The sequence below is a fragment of the Heterocephalus glaber genome, unplaced genomic scaffold (assembly GCF_053883595.1).
Source record: "Heterocephalus glaber isolate CG9 unplaced genomic scaffold, H.glaber_assembly_v1.0 deba00001442, whole genome shotgun sequence".
Taxonomy (NCBI): Eukaryota; Metazoa; Chordata; class Mammalia; order Rodentia; family Bathyergidae; genus Heterocephalus; species Heterocephalus glaber.
Window position 1 is genome coordinate 26,626,458 of NW_028258296.1, and position 21,023 is coordinate 26,647,480.

Consider the following 21,023-nt stretch of genomic DNA (forward strand, 5'->3'; position numbering starts at 1 on the left):
AAAGGTAGAAAAATGAGACTGAGAAGAAGCTGAGCTTTGGGTCTGATCAGTGCTGCTCTGGGCAGCAAAGACAGAGCCCCCAGTTTACCACGCCTTTTATTCAGTACATCGGGAGAAACAAATGTAACAAATGACTTGCAGAGCGTTCAATAGTTCACATCGGGATAAACAAGGTGTAACGGAAGGCTTGCAGAGAGTTCAGTACATCTCCGGCAAACAAGATGTTAATCAGTCCAAGAACAATGAGGAACTGAGCAGATGTTTGTTCTCCCAGGATGTTTCTTGTCCTGGAGAATCACAGCATCACTGGATCACTGAAGTCTCAGTTGTGACCGGAGGCCAAACTGGAGTTATTCTGTAGCTGGGCTGTAGGCAAGAGAACTAGGCTAACCAAATGATTTATCCCTAGAATTATGTAGCATTGCTCCCAACAACCAGTGATGTTGAACATTTTCTCATGTATTTATTTGCTATTTCTACTTCTTTGTCTGAGAAATGTCTGTTCATTTCAGATGCCCATTTTCGGATTGGGTCTTTAAATTTGGGAGGTCTGATCTTTTGAAGTTCTTTATAGATTTGAGATAGTAGACCTTTGTCTGAGGAAGAGCAGGTGACAATTTTTTCCCACATTGTGGGTTGTCTCTTCACACTGCTGGTGGTTTCTCTTGCTGTGCAGAAGCTTTTTAATAAGAAGAGATCCCATTTGTTGATTGTTTGTGCTAGTTCACGGGCAACTGAGGTTTTGTTCATAAAATCTTTTCCTACACTGATGTCTTCAAGGGTTCTACCTAACCTCTGTTAAAACTGGTTCAGAGTTTCTATTTTAATATTTGAATCTTTAATCCATTTTGATTTTAGTTTAGTGCATGGTGAGAGATATAGGTCTAGTCTTAATCTTTGGCAAGTTGAAGCCCAATTTTTCCAGCACCATTTATTAAAAAGGCTATCTTTCCTCCAGTGAGGGTGTTTGGCTCCTTTATCGAAGATGAGATGGCTGAGTGTGTCTGGCATTGTTTCTGCATCTTCTAATCTGTTCCACTGGTCCTCAAGTCTGTTTCTTTGCCAGTACCATGCTGTTTTTATCACAGTAGCTTTGTAGTAGAGTTCCAGGTTGGGGATTGTGATACCCCCTGCCATGTCTCTATTACCTAGAATTGCTTTTGCTGTTTTGGTTCTCTTCTTGTTCCAAATGAATTTTTGGATTGTTTTCTCCAGGTCCATGAAGTATGCTGCTGGGATCTCCATTGGACTTGCATTAAATCTATATAGCAGTTTTGGAAGTATGGCCATTTTCATTATATTAATCCTTCCTACCCAGGAGCAGGGGATGTCTGTCCATTTTCTGATATCATCTTCAATCTCTCTTTCCAGAGTGCCATAATTTTCAGAGAAGAGGTCTTTGATTTATTTCGTTAGGATGATCAGTTAGGTATTTCAGTTTTTTGGATGGTATTGTGAAAGGAATTATTTGCCCTATTTCTCTCTCAGTGAGTCTGTCATTGGTGTAGAGGAAAGCTATTGATTTTTGTGTGTTGACCTTGTAACCAGCTACTTGACTGAATTTGGTTATTAAGTCTAGAAGACTTTTGGTGGAGTTCTTGGGGTCTTCTATGTAGAGGATCATGTCATCTGCAAATAATGACAATTTGACTTCTTCATTACCTATCTTCATTCCTTTTATTTCTTCCTCTTGTCTAATTGCTGTGGCTAATGTTTCCAGAACTCTATTGAACAAGAGTGGTGATAGTGGACATCCTTGTCTTGTTCCTGATTTTAGTGTGAAGGATTTCAGTTTTTGACCATTTAGTATGATATTGGCTGTTGGTTTTTCATAGATAGCTTTTATCAGGTTGACGTAGAGACCATCTATTCGAATTTTGTGTAGGGTTTTTATCATAAATGCATGTTGGATTTTCTCAAATGCTTTTTCTGCGTCTATGGAGATAATCATATGGTTTTTGTCCTTGGCTCTATTGATATAGTGTATTACCTTGATTGATTTGCACATATTGAACCATCCCTGCAGCCCTGGGATGAATCCCACTTGATCAGGGTGTATGATCTTCTGGATGATCTTCTGCATTCTGTTTGCCAGTATCTTATTAAGGATTTTTGCCTCTATGTTCCTTAGTGAGATTGGCATATAGTTCTCTTTTTCAGTTGGGTCTTTCTCTGCTTTGAGGATCAAGGTGATGCTTGCTTCCAGGAATGAATTTGGGAGTATTGCTTCCCTTTCAATTTCATTGAAGAGTTTAAACAGTAGTGGCAGCAGTTCCTCTCTAAACGTCTTGTCTTAGAATTCAGCAGTGAAGCCATTAGGGCCTGGGCTTTTCTTAGTTGATAAGTTTTTAATTACATTTTCAATTTCATTGGTTGATATTGGGTTGTTCAGAATTTTTAGGTCTTCTTCGTTCAACTTTGGTAATTCATATGTATCTAGGAATCTGTCCATTTCTTCTGTGTTGTCCATCTTATTGGCTTATAGGTTCTGGAAGTAGGTATTGATGATCCTCTGGATTTCTGCTGGGTCTGTTGTAATTTCACCCTTTTCATTCCTAATTGCATGGATTTGGGCCTTTTCTTTCCTTTTTCTGACAAGGTTGGCTAAAGGTTTGTCAATTTTGTTGATTCTTTCAAAGAACCAACTCTTGGCTTCATTGATTTTTTTGTATTGTTCTCTTAGTCTCCATTGCATTGATTTCTCCTCTGATCTTTATAATTTCCTCCCTTGTATGAGCTCTGGGGTTGTCCTGCTCTTCTTTTTCTAGAAGCTTGAGGTTCAGCATCAGGTTGTTTAATTGGGCTCATTCTGTTTTCCTAATATGCATCTTCACTGCTATGAATTTCCCTCATAAGACTGCTTTCATTGTGTCCCATAGATTCCGATATGTTGTATTGTCATTGTCATTTAATTGAAGGAACTGTCTGATTTCTTTACTTTCCTCTGTGACCCATTGGTTATTCAGAAGTGTGTTGTTCAATTTCCACATGTTTATGAAATTTTTTGAGTTTCTTTTGCTATGGATCTCCAATTTCATTGCATTCTAGTCTGATAATATACAGGGGATAACTTCAATTCCTTTGCACTTACTTAAACATGTTCTGTGTGTGAGTATGTGGTCTATTTTGGAGAATGACCCATGTGCAAGTGAGAAGAATGTGTATTCTGATTTTGTGGGGTGGAAGACTCTGGAAACATCTGTGAAGTTCTTTTGTTCAAGAGTTCGATTGAGTTCTAGTATTTCATTACTTATTTTTAGTCTAGTTGATCAATCTATTTATGACAGTGGGGTGTTGAGGTCCCCCACTACAATTGTATTAGTGCATATATGACTTTTCATGTCTGTTAGTATTTGTTTTATATAGCTGGGTGCACTAGTGTTTGGTGCATAGATATTTATGATTGTCATCTCTTCCTCTTGGATTCTTCCCTTTACAAGGATGTATTGTCCTTCTTCGTCTCTCTTAATCAGTGTTGATTTGAAATCTACTTGATCTGCAAAGAGGATAGCTACTCCTGCTTTTTTTTGGGTTCCTGTTGCATGCAGTATTGTTTTCCACCCTTTAACTTTCAGTCTATGAGTTTCCTTTTGAATTAAGTGTGTTTCTTGTATGCAGCATATTGTTGGATTTTGCTTCTTGACCCATTCTGCCAGTCTATTTCTTTTGATTGGTGAGTTGAGACCATTAACGTTGATGGTCATAACTGAAATGTATTGACTTGTCATTGCCATGACTTTTTCTTTTTGTTGGGTTCTCCCCCTTTACATTTAATTTCTTGTCATGCCTGATGGGTTCATTCTGCTTTGCTTCCTGGGGTTGTGATCCTCAATGTCTGTTCCTAGGATATTGTGTAAAATTCTTTGGAGTGCTGGTTTGGTATTCACAAAGTTCCTAAGGTGCTCTTTGTCATGAAAGTATCTTATTTCTCCATCCATTTTGAAAGATAGTTTTGCAGGGTACGTCAATCTGGGTTGGAGGGTGTTTTCTTTTAGGGCTTGGAATATGTCACTCCAAGCTCTTCTTGCCTTGATGGTTTGTGTTGAGAAGTCTGCTGTGATTCTGATGGACTTTCCTTTGTATGTGATTTGTTTCTTTTCTCTAACTGCTTGTAGAACTTTGTTCTACTGTTGTGTTTCTGGAATCTTAACACTTGTATGCCTATGTGTAGATTTTTTTTTGATCAAGGCTATTTGGAGTCCTATATGCCTCACTTATCTGTATGTCAAGCTCTTTTCCCCTGCTTGGGAAGTTTTCTGCCATTATTTCTGGGAAGAGATTTTTTTATGTCATCTCCACTCTCTCCTGTTTCTTCATTGAGTCCAGTGAGTCTTATGTTATTCTTCTTTGCATCATCTTGCAGCTGCTGGATTGATTTCTCATGTTCCCTTATAAGTTTGAAGCAATTTTTCTTTTCCTGGTCATTAATTGCAATCTGATCTTCTATATCTGAAATTCTGTCCTCACATTGGCTCATTCTGATGTGTAGACTTTCAGTGGAGTTTTTCATGTCCTGGAAATCTATTTGCATCTGTTTTATGGATTCCATTTGTTTCTTATGTTGGGATTCCATCATGTTCCTGAGCTCCTCTCTAGATTTATTAATCATGTCTTGCACTAGGGGCACAATTTCTCCTGTTATCTGAGAAATTATTTCTGATTTCATTTTTTCCAGATCCCCTTTTGTTGCCAGTTCAGTGGGTCCAGGGGGTTGAGTATCAGAGTGTTCCATCTCATTTCCCTTTGTGGTTGCTGTAGGTGATCTGCAAGTCTGGTTTTGAGACTTATTTACATGTTTTCTCATTTCGACTGGGCCAGGGGGGCTGTTAGCACCTGCACAGATTACCTCCTCTGAGCTGAGTGAGGTGGAACAGTGGCCGGGAGCAGCGGTAGGGATGGTAACCCAAAAGCCCTTTCCTGTGGTCTGGGAGCAGCCGGAAGGATGGTGGCCAGGAAACCCTTTCCTCTGGACCAGGAGCAGTGGGATGGTGGCTCAGAAGCCCCTCCTTCTGGGCTGGGAGCGGTGGGAGGGATGGTGGCCCGGAAGCCCCTTCCTCTGGGCCAGGAGCAGTGGGACAACAGCTCAGAAGCCCATGCCTCTGGGCCGGGAACAATGGGACTCAGTACCTTGGTCTGGTCCTCTGCGTCTTTGTAGTGTGGAATCAGGTGGCTGCCTGTCTGCAGCGGGGTGATTCGGTGTCTTCCGCGCGACTCAGGACCTCAGTAGAGTGTGCACAGACCTGCCTGTCTGCAGCGGGCTGATTTGGCGTGTGTTCCCTGTGACTGGGGACTTCGGTAGGGTGTGGACAGACCTGCCTGTCTGCATGGAGGTAATTTGGCTTCTTCGGGACTCAGGACCTTGGTAGGGTGTGGGCAGACCTGCCTGTCTGCATCGAGGTGATTCGGCGTCTTCTGCGCGACTCAAAAATAGTCTTGATGAGAGAACATCGTGGCCTCTGCCTCACATTCCTTCAAGTTCAGTTTATATTTGAGAATCCTAAACTCTCTAGTTCCTCTTCTACAAACTGCATTGGCTGTGGCCTACACAATCACCATCTCACTGGTGCAAGGTGGGAACAGCGGGAGGAGATGTACCATTCCAGTCCTGCTATTTTCAATCTCCTGGTCAGTAGCTTTGTAAGAATCTAGGATCTCAAGGAACCAAGGCTGACACTGAAAGGCTTGCTCCACCCTTTCTACTTACTCCTCTTTCAAAAAAAGCAGCAGTTTGGCCTCATTCCACAACAGGGCTGCAACACTAATCTTTTCAATGGTAACTTGTATGATTTCAGTGGCAAAATGCAGCTAGACTTTGTGCTCACTTGGACAGAGATTTGCAAGGTGCTAATGGAGGAACTGCCAGAATTACAGCATGAAATCACAAGGGGTCTCAAGTTAGCTTAAAATCCTTTCGGCTATGTATTCCCAGTCTTTAAACAATGCTGCAAACTGTGGGAAAATGAAGGTGGCTCTCTATAATTCCTGAATCTGGGGTTTGGGTGGGAAATGTGGCTTTAGGGGAACAACGTTAGAGGCACAGTAATTGAAGAGGCAGCACACTCTAACAGGTGAAGGGTCACGCTGGATTTTCTGTCCCTTCGCTCTTTACCAGCCAGGTTCTGGAGCTGGCCTGACACTTCAGTTCTCAGTGCTCTGGTTTTCTTTTTTGTAAGATGAGATTCATACCATTAGCTTTCTAAAGTTCTGTATGAGTGTCTATGAAATATTTTTATTCTGTGCTGGTATCACAGAAATCCATAGACTGGGTAATTCACAAGGAGCAGAAATGCCTTTGGCTCACCTTCTGGAGTTCAGCAAGCCCAAGATCAAGGGACCAACCCTGATGGTTGCCAAGCACTAGCACGGCAAGCAGAAGCCATCACATGGTGAAAGAGGATCACATAGTTTTCTAATAAACCTACTCTAGCAAGAGCTAATCCGCTCCCACTGTAATAACAATCCATTCATGAGGGCCGAGCCGATTGACCTAATCACCTCTTAAAAGTCCTACCTCTCAGCACTTTTGCATTAGGGTTTACCTTTCTAGTGCATGAACTTTGGGACATACAACCACAGCACCTAAAAATGGATTTATTAATAAGGTGCATACACAAAGACCATGAACAGAAAATTTATAAGAAAAATACCTCAAAAAGAACATTTTCAAAGAAAATCTCACATTGAGTTTTTCCTTGAGTATATTAGTGTCATTGTTGACTGACTATAAGTGACACTGAGATATTATAAAGCTGATAAAAGCTAAGTGACTATCAGTTGGGTTTGTTGCTTGGTAATCTTCATGAAGGTAGTAAGGTAGCTAGCTTGATTTTTTTTTTCTTTTTGGGGGGGAACCCACATCTCAGTGTCAGTAGGGCCATTCTCTTGCTCTAGCCAGTCTTCTAGAGAAGAATTGTCCTTACTTCTGCCCAGGCTCAGTGCTAGCATTCTGTGACCTCAGTGGAGGTAGGGCTAGACATCTCACCATTCAGAATGTGGTATTAGCCCTGTTCTGGGAAGACTTCACCTCTTCCATTTTCAAGTACTCCTGTACTCCTTTGCCCTCATGTCCCTGGGATTGAAAACTCTCCTGTCAAAGTCTACCACACAGTAAATCTCCATTCCTTTGCCTGGGTTGGAAGAGATGAGGCCCTTTCAAACAATGTTGCTGTTTTCAGCCTCCTGTCTCCCCTGTGTTCAACCCCAATTTCTGAGCCCTTTCCTTCAAATCTACTTGTTAGAGGGTAATGGGGTGTACCACCCTGGCAGCTACATTTTGATTGAGGCTCTTATTTTCCTCACTGTGGGGAGTGTTGGCTAATGAAGGCTTATGACCAGGCTCCTCCCCAGGAAATGGCCCCGAGAGAAGGAAGCTGCCTCCCCAAAGACTGTCTTAAGGTGTGAGCCCCTTGCTTCCACTTTGGGGCCACTCTGAAGAGTCTCCTGTGAGGTTAGCTGACGTCATTGCAGCTTCACTTCTATGTCCAGTCCTGTTTTCACAGTCTCGCAGGAGTGGTTCCTAAGAGCTCTGCCCAGTAACTTTCCAGCCTCAGAGTTCCGTCTCTGGATGGGTTTCACAGGAAGCCTAATCTGAGATGTTGCTCAGCAATCTGGCTCTTTCTTCTGCATTTCATATTCCAAAGGTTTATTGGCATTTCTCATCTGCTATTATCTCTTCTCCTATATTCTTTGACTTTATGAATTTATGCCTATTTTCTTCCTCTACTCTCATTCTGCTGATATTTTTACAAGACATTGGGTATCTGTATTTGATCTGTTGTGTTTAATTAGAAGTCTGAAAACATGTGTATAATACTTATGGAGCATATAATGAACCACCCAGCTTCATAAAGGTCATGTGCAAAATACAAAAATTGACTTCATTTTGGCTAGTATTTGAGATGGAATACTAGGGAATGAGACACCATAAGTAGATATGACTGATCCAGATCATCCGTGAAGAACTAGAGTGGCTCCCATGTTTCCATGCCCCCACCCCAGACCTCTGGACGGGCCAAGGAAAACACACCAAACTGAGCTTACTCTCTTTCCTCTCCAGGTATGTGCATCTGCTGCTCTCTTAGCCAAAATGTCCTTCACTCATTTCACCTGGCTGAATCCTCCTAATCTGTCAGAACCTAACACAGAATGTCGTAAACCTGACATGCTTAACATTTGTTTGGGTGTCTCTTTTGTGTATCCAAAGCAGCCCATGCCATTTTCACAGCAGCACTTAATACACTAGGATTGTCATTGTCTGTGACTCTGAGCTCTTTGAGAACCTCAGGCCCAAAGAGTAGAGTCCCAGTTATGAGTGGGATTCTCCTATCCAGCCCTCACCCAAACCTGGGTGAACTAGAAACAAGACACTAGAGCAAAGGAGTTGGTCCATCCTAGTGCTATTGAATCAGGGTGGCAGAAATGGAAGAAAAGATGCTAGGGTACCTATTGTGGAGAAAAGGCAGAAAAGAGGAGGCCTTGCATTAAAAAATCATTATTGCTAGACTGAAATTGCAAAAAGCTACAAAAAAAGAAACTCCTCAAGATCCTGTAATATCAAGAAGCACTATTGCTAACACTTAAATCTTGGGGATTTCTTAAAGACCTTTACATGTTTTAACTCTCTCTCTCTTTTTTTTTTTTTTTTTTTTTTTGAGACAGGGTCTTGCTTTGTAATCCAGGCTGGCTTTGAACTTGGAACTCAAAGTGAACCTCCTGCCTCAGCATCCCAAGGACTGGGATTACAGGGGTGCACCACAACACCCAGCTGTTTTAATTCATTTTATCTTTACAACATTCTTATGAGGTGGGTGCTTATTCATATTTTATAGATGAGGAAACTGAGCCACAGAATACTTGCCTGAGGCCATTCATCTCATCTAGGAAGTGATTGTGTGTGTGTGTGTGTGTGTGTGTGTGTGTGTGTGTGTGTGTGTAGAATGCCTAGAAGGCAGAGCCAACTGACCACAATCACTGGGAACTAAACCTCTCCAGGCCTGGTTGCAGGGTCTTGGTGGCCTACACTCAGCTGTTGGGCCTTGGTGTATAGAACTAGGACGAAGGGCCCAGTATCCTTTAGGAATCAAGTCAGAGCTAATGACTCACCCCATACAAGGCCCAGAGGTTCAGGAACACATCACAAGATGCTGAGACACATCTTAAACCCTTGCCAGCTGACCCATCTGGAGTGGGAGCTCTAAGCATGAAAGAGGGAGACAGGGAGGAGCCCCAAATGTGCGGGTCAGTGAGAACTGATGCAGAGATCACTTCCAAGGCCAACCTGGGATGATTGAGTAGCAGGACTGAACCCAACAACAGGTTCTCAGGCAGGGAGGAGAGCGCTTTGCCCAGCCTCTCCCTGGCCCTCCCTTGGGGTCTTACATCAAAGGGTGTTTTCTCAGGGTGTCCCACCCCTAAGTGTGGGAAGCAGGAGAAAGGAACCAGCCACCAAAACTTCCTGGGGCAATCTCCTTGCTGGTCCTCTGAATCTATTCAAAGGAAAGGAGTTTGTAAGCAGGCCATGAAATTTTTCCCACTTGACTAAGCGGAATTTTCACACTTGGTAACTATTGAATTTGTGGTGTGGAATCATTTGTTCCATGGCTATCTTTCCCACTGGGCCATAAGTTTCACAGTAGAGGGAGGAGTGTCTTGTTCACTGGTGTCTAGAACGGTGCCTGCTATACAGGTGGTGCCCAGGACAGGTGTGTTACATGGTAAACTGTGCCTGGAGTCCACATTCTAGCCCTAATTTAGGGACTGGTGTGAACAAACCTCTCCCCACCCTGTAGAGAACAGGAACTGGATGAGGATGCTCTGGTGCCTCATCCCCTAATGTGCACTTGCACGTGCGCACACACATACACTTGCACACGCACACACACTATCTGGGCCTCCCCATGGATTTGCATTTGCAGGGCCAGCAAAAGCAGTTGCTCAGGTCTCTTGGGCCTCAGACTCCAGTAAGAGCTCAGGTGTCAGCAGCTGAACAGGATCTCTAGGGATCATTTGGAACTAAAGCACTCAGATGAGAAATTTGAGAGGTTGGGGATGGGTTAAGCCTTTGAGAGGAAAAGTCAGTAATTTAGGAGAAAAACAACTGGGACAAAGGGCAGGAGGAAGTGTACTGGCTCCTAGTCAAATTGGCCCTCTTCCAGGTTTTTATTTCTGGTGTTTGGTGGTTAAATAAAAAAAACCTTATAAACTTAACTCCAGGTAGAAAAAAAAATACAACTATTTCAAATATTGATGCTGGATAATCCCTTCAAACCTGGCAGGGAGACCACCAGCAGTGCAGGAAGGAGGAGGCCCAGCAGGGGGGACGGGAAGCTGAGCCCCTATAGCCCCCAGGTTTGGAATAGTCTCTTCCCCATTCTAGGTGTGGGTTTTACTGTTCATCTATTCACCTCCCACAAGATTTTAAGGACCAAAGGACAAAAAGCCAATTTGTCAGCCTATAGTCTCATTGATTCTTCTTCTTTCTAGACTTTCACATGGTAACATTCAGGTTTGACATTTGATGACTCTGTCTCTCTTGGCAGAAATAATGTATAAGTAAGTAAGTATTTTTCAAGTGGAAATGAATTAAAAATAATTTTTTTAGATCAACATAAAACATGACAGCTACCAAAAAGAGCATTAGCAAAGCTTATGAGCAACAGTTCACTATAAGAAAACAAGTGCCCCATAAACATCTGAAGAGGTTTTCACCCCTAAGCGTTGTTAAAGAAATGCAATCAAAGCAATAAGGTACCATTCTGTCCCTTATGAGTTATAATGGATTTTTTGAAAAACAATGTTATTTGTCAATTTTAACTATTGGAAAAACAGTCAACTGAAATACTTGTAGAAGTGGGACCTCAGTCCAGTGACTGAACACAATATTTTTAACAACACATATTTTTCCACAAACAGCCATAATAACAAGCTATAAGATATAATGAAAAAGATCCCATGCACAGTAGCAATAACAACAAAATTAAAGATGCACAGAAATTTATATAACAAGAAATGAGAGACCTATATGAATATGAAGAAAGCATTCGTTTTTGTATGTATGTGCTCGGGATTGAACCCAGGTCCTCGTGCATGCTAAGTATGCACTACACCACTGACTTATACTCTTAGCTCCTCACAAAACATTCTTTATTGAGAGACATTGAAAACAAGAGAGGTCACATCTAAAAATATTTAGATGAGTTAAATTTAAATGTAAATATGAAATCATAAAAGTTCTAGAAGATAGGTCATCATGTAGTTCTGAGATAGGAAGACTTTCCATGAATATCACTACATAAAAAATTCTTTTCAATGTATTGGTAAAGACAATACTAAAACTAAAAGGTAAACTAATAACTATAATATTAATCTGTAACATTAAGATAAAGCATCATTGGCATTACTTTTGTTATGAAACATTTATTAACATCTATTTTAAGGGAGCACTTTTTGGGCAAGTGTAAGATGTGATCTAGGTTCTTATTTCTCAGCATCCAATAGCTCTATGGGTTTTCATCAACTTCAAAAAAAACTATCAAGATTTTTTTACAGATGCCTTTCACACTTCTTTGTTTAGAAAGTAAGCATTTCCTTTCTCACCCTCATGAGCAGCCTTGCTTCATTCTTCAGACCTGAGCATAAATGAAACCTTCTCAGAGAGGTCTAAACCAGTCTAATTCAATGTTCTCCCCACCCACAATGTGTGCATTTCCTTACAGCGTGACTGTAAGCATTCTGTGCCATGGCCAAGCAGGTAGCTCTTAACTGTGGGGTGAATGAAGACACCATCATCTAGGTGTTAGGAATGTTGAAGGAAATAAAACTATGTCCCCACTCTCCTGAAGCTGGGCTGGAGGGATTGATTGATTGCTTAAATGAATGGGTAGATGAATGAATAGGGTGGGATAAGCCTTTTTTGATAGTATTCTTTAAGGATTGCCTACCTGGTTTTTGCCTCATCCAGAGACCAGAATCTTAACTTGAATCAAGTGTCTTTATCTAACTCTACCCTAGTCAATATCCACAAGCCCAGCCTCAAGCCAAAGAGAACAAAGAAACAAAGAAGCACAGTTCAGTGGAGAAATTGTTGACAAGGATTTTCTTTTATCCTCCTGTCTTTTGACATTTGAAGGAGTCCAACTTATAATCCCTATAGGACTTTATTTCTCTCCTGTCTATTCATTTCCCTCCTATTGCATAAGAACCTAGATCCATTTAGAAATTTCTTCACCAAGTCTCTCACCCCCTTCTCTTCAACCCAACAACCTCATTTCCAAGCCCACCTCTAACACTTTTCCTTGTCTTTTCCCACTCCCCAAACCTCCAGCTCTGAATTTCATGATACCAGATGATACTTGCAACTACCTCTCCTTGTTTCAGCCCAGTCCCCTTCTTACTTGTGGATCTCTCTCTCCCCCCTAGCCACCTCCATTATTCCTATGATGCACCCTGGCAGGTCCTGGCTCTCTCATCATCTCTGTCTTCACATGTTGGAATGCTTTGGGGCTCAGTTTCTCTGATGCTTTCTCTACACTTACTCTCTAGGGCCTAAGAGATGCCATCCAATCACATGGCTTGTTTTCTTATCCACAGATTAACAGCTCGTTTATATCTCTTGCCTGGACCTCTCCCGAGTTCTCCCCATCTCTATAACGTACCTGTATTCTTCCAGTTGCTCAGCTCCTAAACCTTAGTGTCACTCTTGACTCCTTTCATTCTCTTATAACCCACATTAACGGGTCAGAAAATCTTGTCATTCCAGGATCCATCCTCTTGTCAACACTTCTACACATCTCCCCCTCCTCTCAACCACAGTGTCATGGTGCTTGGATTAGTGCCAAAGCCCCTGTAGCAGAAACCCAGGATTTCTCACCCCAGTGCATTAAATATCACTTGGGTAGACAAGATATCCTCCTGGCCCTCCCTAGGAAAAGAACTGTTGGATTTTCCAGTCTTATGTACCTTAGCCACTCCCTGAACTTTTTGGTCCCTCTTTCCACCATCTCCACAGCAATCTTCACATTTCTGCTTCAGTTAATTTGGATGATTCCTTTCTTTGAGAAGGACATTGACACTATTTCCCAGGGATCTTGCCAGAGTGTTAAATCCTGCATTATGGGCAAATGCTCCCATATCAATAAAATCTCTGTGGGAAGACCCCAGAATGGCCCCAGTGACCCTGGCCCTGCATTCATACCCCATGTAATGCCTCCCCTTGAGTGTGATCCACACACATGTCAAAATACATGGTGTTATATATGTGTGCTTATGCTACTTAAAGTCTTAGGTCTTGAACATAGGTCTTGTTAGCAGACTCTCCCTTGCTGGCTTTAAAGAAGCCAGCTACCATAGTATGAGTTGCCCTAAGCGGAGAGCCAGGTGGCAAGGTACTGAGGTGGTCTCGGGCAGACAGCCAGCAAGAAACTTAGGGTTTCAGCTTGATACCCTGCAAGGCTCTGAGTCCTTCCAGCAACTACATAGGCTTGGAAGTGGATCCTTCCACAGTCAAGCTTTCAGATAAGACCTCAGCCTCAGCAGCCTGGATTATAGCCTTGCAGAGGACCCAGAAAAGCTATGCTAGAATATCTGACCCACAGAAACTGTGAGAAAATAAATGTGCATTGTTTTAAACTACTAAGCTTATGGTGGTACAGTTACACAGCAATAGAGAACTAATATAATTTGTCTTACCAAACCTTATGTTCTGTCTACATCCCTACCTTTGATCTAGCACTCTTACGACTCCTTTCTTCTTATAGTAGACCCAGCACTACCTTAGCTGGATTATATTGTGACCTGACCCTAGTTATTAGTTTTAATAATCACCACTATATTTTACCTGAGGCTGTGAGTATTCCACCTACCAGTAGTGGAGCTTACCAGTGGGTGACTTAGTTTAAAATATCATTTTAGGGCTGGGGATTTAACTCAGTGGTTCTGCCACCTGCCCTGCAAGCGCAAGGACCTGAGTTCAATCCTTGGTACCAAAAGTAAATAAATAAAGTAAAATAAAATATCATTTTAAAGCTCGCTTTTTACAACACTTCTGTACCAACTGTCATACCTTGGGTAGACGGAAAAAGAGATTACAAGACTGAGCTCCAAAGCTATGTTGGAACACCTGAAGTTTGACTAAGCAGTGCTCTTAGGTCAAACATCTGTGAGGAGTGAGAGAAGCAGGATTGAACCTTCACAATGAAGGTTCCAGCTGCTCCTACAGGTTGTGGTACACCCAAATCGATTTGGTTCTATCTTGGGAGGGTGGAATTTTATACCATACCCCCTTATCATCCAATCATTGAATGTAGGCTGCTTTCAGGGAGGGAGGCATGGCCTTGAGGGAAATTCACAGAGGGCAATTTCCCCAAGAAGAGGTCAGCTGAGAGTAGTCACCAACACAGGATGATGCACATCCCAACACCCACCGCATTCCCCCAAGTGATCCTCCTTACTCTGCTTGCAGCCTACCTCACACTGCTTCAGCCATCCCACCCAGGTTCCAGCCTATCTTACCTTCAGATGGACCTGTTGTTACACATACGACATTAGACTTGGGGCATTCCATGGAGCTGACAAATCAACAGGGTCTGAGATCCTCAGTCTAATCCTCACCATCTCAGAGCAGCTGAAGAGATGACCTTGAATGGCCCTCTGATATTCAGTGCAAAAGACACAGGGGAAGAAGCCACTGGGAAAGAAACATGCAGTTTCCCCTCCCATTCAGTGGGCTGCATCCTGCCAGGCCAGTATATGATCAAATTTAACCATCACAACTCATGGACTGAGAATTATTATGTAGAGACAATTACTAACATGGATGCAAATCTCTGAAGTTACTGTTCAATCTCATTCTTCTTGGCTGCATCTTCCCTCATCTTGACCCTCAGTCCTGGCAAAACGTACTCACTAGGGTCTCTTGTCCCATTCTATGGCTTTAATTATTATTTCTTTTTTTTTACTAAATTCTTTTATTGGTACATTGTAGGTATACAACACAATTACATTTCTCATTGGGAACATGTACCTTTGCATGATGCATCTTGGTTCTTATTTTTTCCCCATTCCTAGCCCTCCCTTCACGCCCTCCACCCTTCCCTATTTACAAAGACTTTATTTCCATTTTTTCCATTTCTCATCATTTTTTCCTTTCCCTTCTTTCCTTTCCCCTGCCCCTCCCACTACCCCTACCCCTTTGGACCTTTTCTTCCTATTTTACATTATCGATTATTCATTCTAATCATTGGTACATTTTAGGTATACAACATAATGACATTCATCATTGGAAATTTGCACCTTTACATAGTCTCTCTTGGTTCTTATTTTTCACCCTTGCCCAGCCCCCCCTTCAACCCCTCCAGTCCTCCCTATTTACAAAGATTTTGTTCCTAGTTTTCCATTTTCTCATATTAATCCCATTCCCTTCTATCCTTTCCCCTAGCCCTCCCACCTCCTTCCCCTTTGTTCCTTTTCTTCCTATTTCACATTACCTATTATACATTTAGTCCTTATTTACACTTTCAGGTTCTCACACCAGAGAAACTATTTGGTATTTATACATGTGTGTCCTATTTATTTCACTTAAGAGTACTGTCTCAATGTGCATCCACTTAGCTATAAATGTCTCTAATTTCTTGTTTTTGATGTCTGAGTGGTACTCCATTTTATTAAAAAAGCACATTTTCTTTATCCAGTCTCCAGTTGATGGGCATTTGGGCTGTTTCCAAGTTTTAGCTATCACAAACTCTGCTGCTATGAACATGGGCGCACATATATCACTGTGGTATGATTCTTTTAATTCTTTGGGGAAGATCCCCAGCAGGGGAATAGCAGGGTCAAAAGGGACTTTCAGTCCTAGTTCTTTGAGGTATCTCCATACTGATTTCCACAGTGCTTGCACCAGTCTACACTCCCACCATCAGTGGAGCAGTGTTCCTCTTTCCCCACAGCCCAGCCAGCATTTGTTAGTGGTTGATTTCACGATAACAGTCATTCTTTCTGGAGTGAAGTGGAATCTCAGCATTGTTTTCATTTGCATCTCTCGAATGACCAGTGATGTTGAACATTTTTTCATGTATTTATTTGCTATTTCTACTTCTTTGAGAAATGTCTGTTCATTTCAGATGCCCATTTTTGGATTGGGTCTTTAAATTTGGAAGGTCTGATCTTTTTAAGTTCTTTATAGATTTGAGATAGTAGACCTTTGTCTGAGGAAGAGCAGGTGAAGATTTTTTCCCACATTGTGGGTTGTCTCTTCACACTGCTGGTGGTTTCTCTTGCTGTGCTGAAGCCTTTTAATAAGAAGAGATCCCATTTGTTGATTGTTTGTGCTAGTTCACGGGCAACTGAGGTTTTGTTCATAAAATTTTTTCCTACACCAATGTCTTCAAGGGTTCTACCTAACCTCTGTTCCAACTGGTTCAGAGTTTCTATTTTAATATTTAGATCTTTAATCCATTTTGATTTTAGTTTAGTCCATGGCAAGAAATATAGGTCTAGTTTTAATTTTTGGCAAGTTGAAGCCTAATTTTTCCAGCACCATTTATTAAAGAGGCTATCTTTCCTCCAGTGAGGGTGTTTGGCTCCTTTATCAAAGATGAGATGGCTGAGTGTGTCTGGCATTGTTTCTGCATCTTTTAATCTGTTCCACTGGTCCTCAAGTCTGTTTCTTTGCCAGTACCATGCTGTTTTTATCACAGTAGCTTTGTAGTAGAGTTGCAGGTTGGGGATTGTGATACCCCCTGCCATGTCTCTGTTACCTAGAATTGCTTTTGCTATTCTGGGTCTCTTCTTGTTCCAAATGAATTTTTGGATTGTTTTCTCAAGGTCTATGAAGTATGCTGCTGGGATCTCCATTGGAATTGCATTAAATCTATATAGCAGTTTTGGAAGTATGGCCATTTTCACTATATTAATCCTTCCTACCCAGGAGCAGGGGATGTCTGTCCATTTTCTGATATCATCTTCAATCTCTCTTTTCAGAGTGCCATAATTTTCAGAGAAGAGGTCTTTGATTTCTTTTGTTAGGATGATTCCTAGGTATTTCAGTTTTTTGGATGCTATTGTGAAAGGAATTATTTGCCCTATTTCTCTCTCAGTGAGTCTGTCATTGGTGTAGAGGAAAGCTATTGATTTTTGTGTGTTGACCTTGTAACCAGCTACTTGACTGAATTTGGTTATTAAGTCTAGGAGAATTTTGGTGGAGTTCTTGGGGTCTTCTATATAGAATATCATGTCATCTGCAAATAATGACAATTTGACTTCTTCATTACCTATCTTTATTTTATTTCTTTCTCTTGTCTAATTGCCATGGCTAATGTTTCCAGAACTATATTGAACAAGAGTGGTGATAGTGGACATCCTTGTCTTGTTCCTGATTTTAGTGTGAAGGGTTTCAGTTTTTGACCATTTAGTATGATATTGGCTGTTGGTTTTTCATAGATGGTTTCTATCATTTTGAGGTAGAGACCATCTATTCCAATTTTGTGTAGGGTTTTGATCATAAATGCATGTTGGATTTTGTCAAATGCTTTTTCTGCATCTATGGAGATAATCATATGGATTTTGTCCTTGGCTCTACTGACATAGTGTATTACATTGATTGATTTGCATATATTGAACCATCCCGGCATCCCTGGGATGAATCCCACTTGATCAGGGTGTATGATCTTCTGGATGATCTTCTGCATTCTGTTTGTCATTATCTTATCAAGGATTTTTGCATCTATGTTCAATAGTGAGATTGGTCTATAGTTCTCCTTTTTGGTTGGGTCTTTCTCTGCTTTGGAGATCAAGGTGTTGCTTGCTTCCAGGAATGAATTTGGGAGCATTGCTTCCCTTTCAATTTCATTGAAGAGTTTAAACAGTAGTGGCAGCAGTTCCTCTCTAAATGTCTTGTAGAATTCAGCAGTGAAGCCATCAGGGCCCGGGCTTTTCTTAGTTGATAAGTTTTTAATTACATTTTCAATTTCATTGGTTGATATTGAGTTGTTCAGAATTTTTAGGTCTTCTTCGTTCAACTTTGGTAATTCATATGTATCTAGGAATCTGTCCATTTCTTCTGTGTTGTCCATCTTATTGGCATATAGGTTCTGGAAGTAGGTATTGATGATCCTCTGGATTTCTGCTGGGTCTGTTGTCATTTCACCCTTTTCATTCCTAATTGCATGGATTTGGGCCTTTTCTTTCCTTTTTCTGATAAGGTTGGCTAAGGGTTTGTCAATTTTGTTGATTCTTTTGAAGAACCAACTCTTGGCTTCATTGATTTTTTGTATCATTCTCTTAGTCTCCATTGCATTGATTTCTCCTCTGATCTTATAATTTCCTCCCTTGTATGAGTTCTGGGGTTGTCCTGCTCTTCTTTTTCTAGAAGCTTGAGGTTCAGTATCAGGTTGTTTAATTGGGCTCATTCTGTTTTCCTAATATGCCTATTCACTGCTATGAATTTCCCTCATAAGACTGCTTTCATTGTGTCCCATAGATTCCAATATGTTGTATTGTCATTGTCATTTAATTGAAGGAACTGTCTGATTTCTTCTTTACTTTCCTCTGTGACCCATTGGTTATTCAGAAGTGTGTTGTTCAATTTCCACATGTTTATAAAATTTTTTGTTTCTTTTGCTATGGATCTCCACTTTCATCGCACTATGGTCTGATAATATACAGGGGATAACTTCAATTCCTTTGCACTTACTTAAACATGTTCTATGTGTGAGTATGTGGTCTATTTTAGAGAATGACCCATCTGCAGCTGAGAAGAATGTGTATGCTGACTTTGTGGGGTGGAAGACTCTGTAAACATCTGTTAAGTTCATTTGTTCAAGAGTTCGATTGAATTCTAGTATTTCATTATTTTTAGTCTAGTTGATCTATCTATTTGTGACAGTGGGGTGTTGAGGTCCCCCACTGCAATTGTATTAGTGCATATATGACTTTTCATGTCCACTAGTATTTGTTTTATATAGTTGGGCACACTAGTGTTTGTTGCATAGATATTTATGATTGTCATCTCTTCCTCTTGGATTGTTCCCTTTACAAGGATGTAGTGTCTTTGTCTCTCTTAATCAGTGTTGGTTTGAAATCTACTTGATCTGCAAAGAGGATAGCTACTCCTGCTTTTTTTTGGGTTCCTGTCACATGGAGTATTGTTTTCCACCCTTTAACTTTCAGTCTATGAGTTTCCTTTTGCATTAAGTGTGTTTCTTGTATGCAGCATATTGTTGGATTTTGCTTCTTGACCCATTCTGCCAGTCTATTTCTTGTGATTGGTGAGTTGAGACCATTAACATTGATGGTTATAACTGAAACGTATTGACTTGTCATTGCCATGACTTTTTCTTTTTGTTGGGTTCTCCCCCTTTATGGGTTCCTTCTGCTTTGCTTCCTGGGGTTGTGATCCTCAATGTCTGTTCCTAGGATATTGTGTAAAATTCTTTGGAGTGCTGGTTTGGTATTCACAAAGTTCCTAAGGTGCTCTTTGTATGAAAGTATCTTATTTCCCCATCCATGTTGAAAGATAGTTTTGCAGGGTACGTCAATCTGGGTTAGAGGCTGTTTTCTTTGAGGGCTTGGAATATGTCACTCCAAGCTCTTCTTGCCTTGATGGTTTGTGTTGAGAAGTCTGCTGTGATTCTGATGGGCTTTCCTTTGTATGTGATTTGTTTCTTTTCTCTGACTGCTTGGAGAACTTTGTTCTTCTGTTGTGTTTCTGGAATCTTCACGATTATATGCCTATGTGTAGATTTTTTTTTGATCAAGGCTATTTGGAGTCCTATATGCCTCACTTATCTGTATGTCAAGCTCTTTTCCCCTGCTTGGGAAGTTTTCTGCCATTATTTCTGGGAAGAGATTTTTTTATGTCATCTCCACTCTCTCCTGTTTCTTCATTGAGCCCAATCAGTCTTATTTTATTCTTCTTTGCATCATCTAGCAGCTGCTGGATTGATTTCTCATGTTGCTTTATAATTTTGAAGCAATTTTTCTTTTCCTGGTCACTAATTGCAATCTGATCTTCTATATCTGAAATTCTGTCCTCACATTGGCTCATTCTGCTGTGTAGACTTTCAATGGAGTTTTTGAACTCCCTGAAATCTGTTTGCATCTGTTTTATGGATTCCATTTGTTTCCTATGTTGGGATTCCATCATGTTCCTGAGCTCCTCTCTAGATTTATTAATCATGTCTTGCACTAGGGGCACAATTTCTCCTGTTATCTGAGAAATTATTTCTGATTTCATTTTTTCCAGATCCCCTTTTGTTGCCATTTCAGTGGGTCCAGGTGGTTGAGTATCAGAGTGTTCCATCTCATTTCCCTTTGGGGTTGCTGTAGGTGATCTGGAAGTCTGGTTTTGAGACTTATTTACATGTTTTCTCATTTCGACTGGGGCGCGGGGCTGTTAGCGCCTGCACAGATTACCTCCTCTGAGCTGGGAGAGTTAGGACAGGGGCTGGGAGCAGCAGTAGGGATGGTGGCCCAAAAGCCCTTTCCTGTGGTCTGGGAGTAGCAGGAGGGATGGTGGCCGGGAAGCCCCTTCCTCTGGACCAGGAGCAGTGGGTTTGTGGCTCAGAAGCCCCTACCTCTGGGCTGGGAGTGGTGGGAGGGATGGTAGCCCAGAAGCCCCTTCCTCTGGGCCAGGAGCAGTGGGACAGAAGGTGGCCCAAAAGCCCTTTCCTCTGGGCTAGGAGCAGCCGGAGGGATGGTGTCCAGGAAGCCCCTTCCTCTGGACCAGGAGCAGTGGGATGGTGGCTCAGAAGCCCCTACCTCTGGGCTGGGAGCAGCGGGGCTCCTTACCTTGGTCTGGTGGTCCCGTGTCCTCTGCATCTTTGTAGTGTGGAACCAGGTGGCTGTACAGAGGAGCGGGGCGGGGGGGGGGGTTCCAGTGGATTGTTGCCAGAGCGTGGGCTGATTCAGCATGTTCTGTTTGACTCAGGACCTCAGCAGGGTGTGCACAGACCTGCCTGTCTGCAGCGGGCTGATTTGTCGCAACTTGGGACCTCGGCAGGGTGTGCACAGACCTGCCTGTCTGCAGTGGG

At 41.7% G+C, this 21,023-nt stretch overlaps 1 long non-coding RNA gene across 1 annotated transcript in view; it reads left to right on the top strand.

Annotated features, from left to right (window-relative positions):
* The window catches only part of LOC110348400 (uncharacterized), a 73,852-nt gene that overhangs the window by 19,340 nt on the left and 33,489 nt on the right, over positions 1 to 21,023 (top strand). The window contains exon 3 of the long non-coding RNA XR_002393615.2: positions 8,659 to 8,803. This is a non-coding gene — a long non-coding RNA (uncharacterized LOC110348400). The remainder of the gene's footprint in view (positions 1 to 8,658; positions 8,804 to 21,023) is intronic.